The following is a 6,000-nucleotide window of genomic DNA, read 5'->3' as shown; positions in this document are numbered from 1 at the left end:
ACCCTAACCCTAACCCTAACCCTAACCCTAACCCTAACCCTAACCCTAACCCTAACCCTAACCCTAACCCTAACCCTAACCCTAACCCTAACCCTAACCCTAACCCTAACCCTAACCCTAACCCTAACCCTAACCCTAACCCTAACCCTAACCCTAACCCTAACCCTAACCCTAACCCTAACCCTAACCCTAACCCTAACCCTAACCCTAACCCTAACCCTAACCCTAACCCTAACCCTAACCCTAACCCTAACCCTAACCCTAACCCTAACCCTAACCCTAACCCTAACTTTGAGACCAATTACTTATACATTTAAGAAATTACTTAAGAGCCATGATACTTTACCCCATCGCCCAGCCCAATCTTGATTGTGTGGCGCATGACGTACTTAACCTAACAACATAATCTAATCTTATTAAGTAATTAATTTATTGCTACAACAACTATTTGATTAAAATTAACCCCTGTCTCCTGTCCTTTCTCTCCATATATATCTCTCTCTCTATCTCTCTCTCTATCTATCTATCTCTCTCTCCCCCTCTCTCTCTCTCTCTCTCTCTCTGTCCTACTCTCCCCTTTCTTCCTTACCTACTATACAGACTAAACAAACACACAGAATACACACAACTCCTAACCATTCGACACCAAAACACTGACAACTCCAACAAACACAACTTTTACACTGAAGCAAGAAATTGCTGCGTCAACGCTGGAGAGACTACTATTGACAATTAATGACAAGCCGTACACCTGAGAGAGCACCCCACAAGACAGGAAACGGAGCCTTCACGTTCACCGGACCAGGCATGGTCCTGCACGTTCTGGTACGTGAGGTTTAGTTCTGTTGAGCTAAACCCTAACCTATAACCCTAACCCTAACCCTAACCCTAACCCTAACCCTAACCCTAACCCTAACCCTAACCCTAACCCTAACCCTAACCCTAACCCTAACCCTAACCCTAACCCTAACCCTAACCCTAACCCTAACCCTAACCCTAACCCTAACCCTAACCCTAACCCTAACCCTAACCCTAACCCTAACCCTAACCCTAACCCTAACCCTAACCCTAACCCTAACCCTAACCCTAACCCTAACCCTAACCCTAACCCTAACCCTAACCCTAAACACACACACACCGACACATAAAACCAAGATAAAACCAAGATTGACACGACAACACAATGTGAAACACGATATACGACACGACCCACAGAGAGTCCGTTACACCAAAGAAGCAACGATCTGAAACCGAGAAAGGCAGCGGGACGGTCTGACGCGATACCGGCGCAGACTCCGGTGTTCCTCAGATAACGTACGGATCGACCACAGTCCGATCGATACGTACCGACACGACATGGCCTCGTGAGCCAGACGCACGGGAACCACAATATGTGACGTCATTCTCAACTGAAGCAGACATAATGAATCTACCGTCGGGCGCCACACTAAAAGGATTGGAATCGAGGTCTCCCACGCTCACGCGACTTGTGTCATCTCGAAGGCATTCTGGTCGTATCGCGTGCAAATCCACTGGTGAGGAAGGGGTCGGCCCGGCTGGGGAAACCCTAACGGCCTAACCCTAACTCTGACTCTAACCCTAACCCTAACCCTAACCCTAACCCTAACAGACAACCTGCATGCCACACATAGACACACATACCCATACACGCAGACTCACCGATCAGATGTCATCTTCACCTCATCGGGAGCTCATCATCACTCGCTCTGTTCGTTCATATCACTTATGCCAGCTGCTCTTTCCAACCACACCGTCACCGTTGCTTCTGAAGCCGAAGAACATAGGTATTCGATACATGACAACAAACAAGTCACATGACTAATATTACCCGGATACAGACATATATCTCTCGCCGCCGACATACCAAAAGAACTCATTACGTCAAGCGGACACAAGAATCCATTGTTCTGAAACCTAGTCAAACCTCCGATCACGTCACGACTTCTCAAAACTTCTTTATATGAACGACAACTGACGAGTGACATTCTCTAGCGTGTTGCAAGGTAAGACATTCTCATCGATGCGTGTCTGGCGCTGATAAAGGTTATAAACCGAAACGCGTACGCCAATAGACCGCACCGCGCTCGCTTATGTGCACGCTGAAACGATACCCGAAGCTGGATATCGTTCCATAACGTTTTGTTTAGTGGTCACATCTCATATCTGACACATAACCTCTCTGAAAACGCTTAATCGATATTGTCTTGAATTGTCTTTCTAATAACAACTACATTCTAACAGAAAACAACTCTAAATAGACAATGAGTACGTAAACACTGAACAAGATCTCCACACCGAAAGTACCACTTCAACATTTCCGGCTTCAGAATGCATTTCCCAAAAGTGGGGATCAGCAAATGAACATCCTGATTAACATCAACTACTGACCACAACAGCATCCATCAACTCATTCTGACCAACAAACTCCACAAGGGTGGTCAAAAAGACAGACCTACATTGGAAGAATTCTACAATTACAGGTACACACCAAAAACACTCTTATACAGACTGCCATATGTTGATGCTCACATATACAAAAAACTACTCTCAATACGAAACTACATTGAACAAATGTGTGAGCCAACAAAATCAATACACAACTCAAATTACAAATCAACTTAATTAAACAAGAAATCTGACATTTGATGATTTGAAACAACTACACAAACTAACAAGTTTTAATACATGTCAAGCAACTCGATCCTAAGATCATCCCATCACAGTGTGCAACATCAACAACTCATCTTTTCCCACCAAGGTAAGTACCCGGCCAACATACCTCGACATCCACACTCCACAGCAGACATCCACATACCCATACACCCATATGGGCTTACTGAACATTATTATTAAAACAACTAGCTTGACCCCAACTGAATCAATCATTTATTGAATTATTGCATGGAACAGTAATTGATTAATAAATTAATTAATTGATCATATAATCTTAATCTCTTTTGTTCTCCTGTCTTTCTCCTCTTGGCCACCCACTCAGACCTGATTCATACATGTTTCCAAATCCCCTCCTCCCGCCCCCTCTCTCTCTCTGTCACTCAATTTTCTATCTTTCTCCTTTTCCTTCTGTCCTTTTCCCCTCTTCCCTTCTATCTTCTACACGGACAAAACAAACACACATGAAGAAACTCCTAATCATCCGACACCAAAACATTGATGGTTCCAACGGACACAACCTCTACACTTGACCAGAGAATTGTTGCACTAACAGTGAAGAGATTATTGTTGACAATTAATGACAAGCCGTACACCCAAGGGAGCACCCCACAAGACTGGAAATGGAGCCCTCACGATCACCAGACCAGGCATGGTCCTGCACGTTCTGGTACGTAAAGTTTAGTTCTGTTGAGCTAAGCCGTACCCCATAAACCTATTTTGGCTCCGTTTTCCGCGACCAAGGGTGAGACATATGCTGTCAGAAAAACATCCTTCTATGGGAGTTGATGGAGTGCTGTCTGTAACTCGAAGAAGTTCGACGCACTAATCCACTAAGTACACCAACAAATTTACGGTACTCACTGGTACAGAGAATTCATCAGTGGAACGGACCAATGCTTATACTTCACTAAACAAATAATGTGCAAAACTATTAACTTTTCAAAAACTAACAAAGCCAAATAACTCATGCCCACTCCCTCCTTTTCCCTCTCTCTTTCCCCCCCCTCCCCCACCCCCTCTCTCTCTCTCTCTCTCTCTCTTTCCGAATACACACAACTCCTAATCATTCGACACCAAAACACTGACAACTCCAACAAACACAACTAGTACACTGAAGCAGGAAATTACTGCGTCAACGCTGGAGAGACTACTATTGACAATTAATGACAAGCCGTACACCTGAGAGCGCACCCCACAAGACAGGGAATGGAGCCTTCACGTTCACCGGACCAGGCATTGTCCTGCACGTTCTGGTACGTGAGGTTTAGTTCTGTTGAGCTAAACCCTAACCTATAACCCTAACCCTAACCCTAACCCTAACAATACTAACCCTAACCCTAACCCTAACCCTAATTTTTGGATAAGCTCACACCTGAAGTCTTTCTGCGCATACTGCCCTTTCCTCTGGAGACGTTCATCTTGAGGATATTGTTTTTGAAGGGCAGTAAACATGATGAAGCTGTTGAGAATAGCTAAGTCAATCACGTGCAGAAAGATCATCATTCAGTACTTGAGGCTATTATGCAATATTTCATAATACTTTATCATCTGATCTTATTTATCTACGCCTCCCATGTGGGCGTTGTAGTCGCAAATAGCCTCAAATCTGAGAATACGGATCCTGTGGTGCCCATCATACTTTGCACGATCCTTGGTAAATCTTTCGCAGAGAGCATGATGGTGTCTAGAATGAAAGGTGCTCATAAGTGTTATCACGTTACGGTCCACCCATTCAATAGTACAGAGTGGACCGTCACGTTTATAACGAAATGAACCTAAACTAAACTGTACTTGTATTTGCAAATAAACACATATGCTATAGTTATATCGTGGCAATTTTGAGAACAGACGAATGTTCTTCAAATCGGCAGGAACACTTTTCCTGTTTTTCTGGACTGTACCACAGGCCATTGTATGCCGGTCATAGAGCTCCTTGAACAGAAATCCTGATGTATAGAATTGATCAGTGGACACAGTGTACCCCTGATCAAGAAGAGGATCCATCATACGCATGACTGTACGATGGATCACACTTGTGTCATCTGCTGACTGACGTGTTGTCTTCCGTCGTTTTCGAGCTGAGCCAGCTGATGATGTTGTGGTTGCAGCTGCTGTTGTTGCTGCTTGTGATGTTGTTGTTTCCGCTGTCGCCGCCACTAATGATTGACGCTCCTTGCCCGTGTAAATATCGAAGTTGTATGTGTAGCCTGAAATAGAATTGCATACACAATACAACTTCACACCTCACTTGACGAGTTTGTTTTTGATGTATTGCCTAATAATAGCAAAATCATATTAAGTAATTGTTCAGCTTATATTTTGGAACTTTTACATATCTAAAAGCAAAACGTCTTTTGGCTTTCACCATGCGCTCGTCAAGTGAGACACGGGCTTGAGGCTGACCATATTCTAGACAATTTCTTCGTAATTCGTTATATACGGTGCGTACTATTCTCAATGGGTCAGCCTCTCGGTCCTTATCAGTACGAGGATTTTCTATCTGTATGACCGATAGGATCGCGTCAAAACGGTCGCGAGACATGAACCTTCTGGCCCACAACCCGTAAAAAAGAAAAGTTGTAAGCCCGTAATCTGAGAGCTCAGAAACCTACTGATACAAAGAATTAAAAATAATACACTAAATATTTTGTTATAGTATTCCTTGACAAGTCCCATGTATATCAAGAGCCCAATCAGCGAGTTCATCTCGTCAACTGTCACTGGTCAAAAACTACACTCCCTTCGCCGTCCTCCAGATTTGCCGCTATAACTCTTTTTACAGTTATCTTCACCGTTGATGTTACTGTTTTTACAGAATAATATACCATGAAGACAAATGCAAAGAAAAGACATCAAACACAAACGTTCTGATAATCTTCATCATGTTGTCGGTGAAAAACAATTTAAAGAAGCCTACAGCAGTAATAGGATACGGTTGAGGAAGGTAGAATCCTACAGGCCTTCGTGGTGCAAACTGTGGTAATTGCCGTTGGTAATCATCAACAGATGGAACATGGCACAAATGCTCGACAGGCAGTGCATCAGTGCGGTGATCAAAACGGTAAGCTGGCTCAGGCTCAGAGTCAGATGACTCAGACGAGGAAGCTGGTAAATGACGTTGTTGAGTTGCTCGACGACGAGCTGGCTGTTGTCGAGTTGCTGTTGACGATAAGAAAAAGTTGACATTGATGACACAGAAACAGCAGTGACTGAGGAAGAAAGAGCTGAATGGAAAGTAGGGGTGAATTGGCAGATAGAGAGGTGGCAAAAAGTGATAAATGAGGATCTAATGATGAAGGAGAATGA

Source organism: Corticium candelabrum, chromosome 14 (genome assembly GCF_963422355.1).
Source record: "Corticium candelabrum chromosome 14, ooCorCand1.1, whole genome shotgun sequence".
NCBI classification, from domain to species: Eukaryota; Metazoa; Porifera; class Homoscleromorpha; order Homosclerophorida; family Plakinidae; genus Corticium; species Corticium candelabrum.
The sequence above is the reverse complement of the archived record's forward strand: the minus strand, read 5'-3'. Positions refer to the sequence as shown.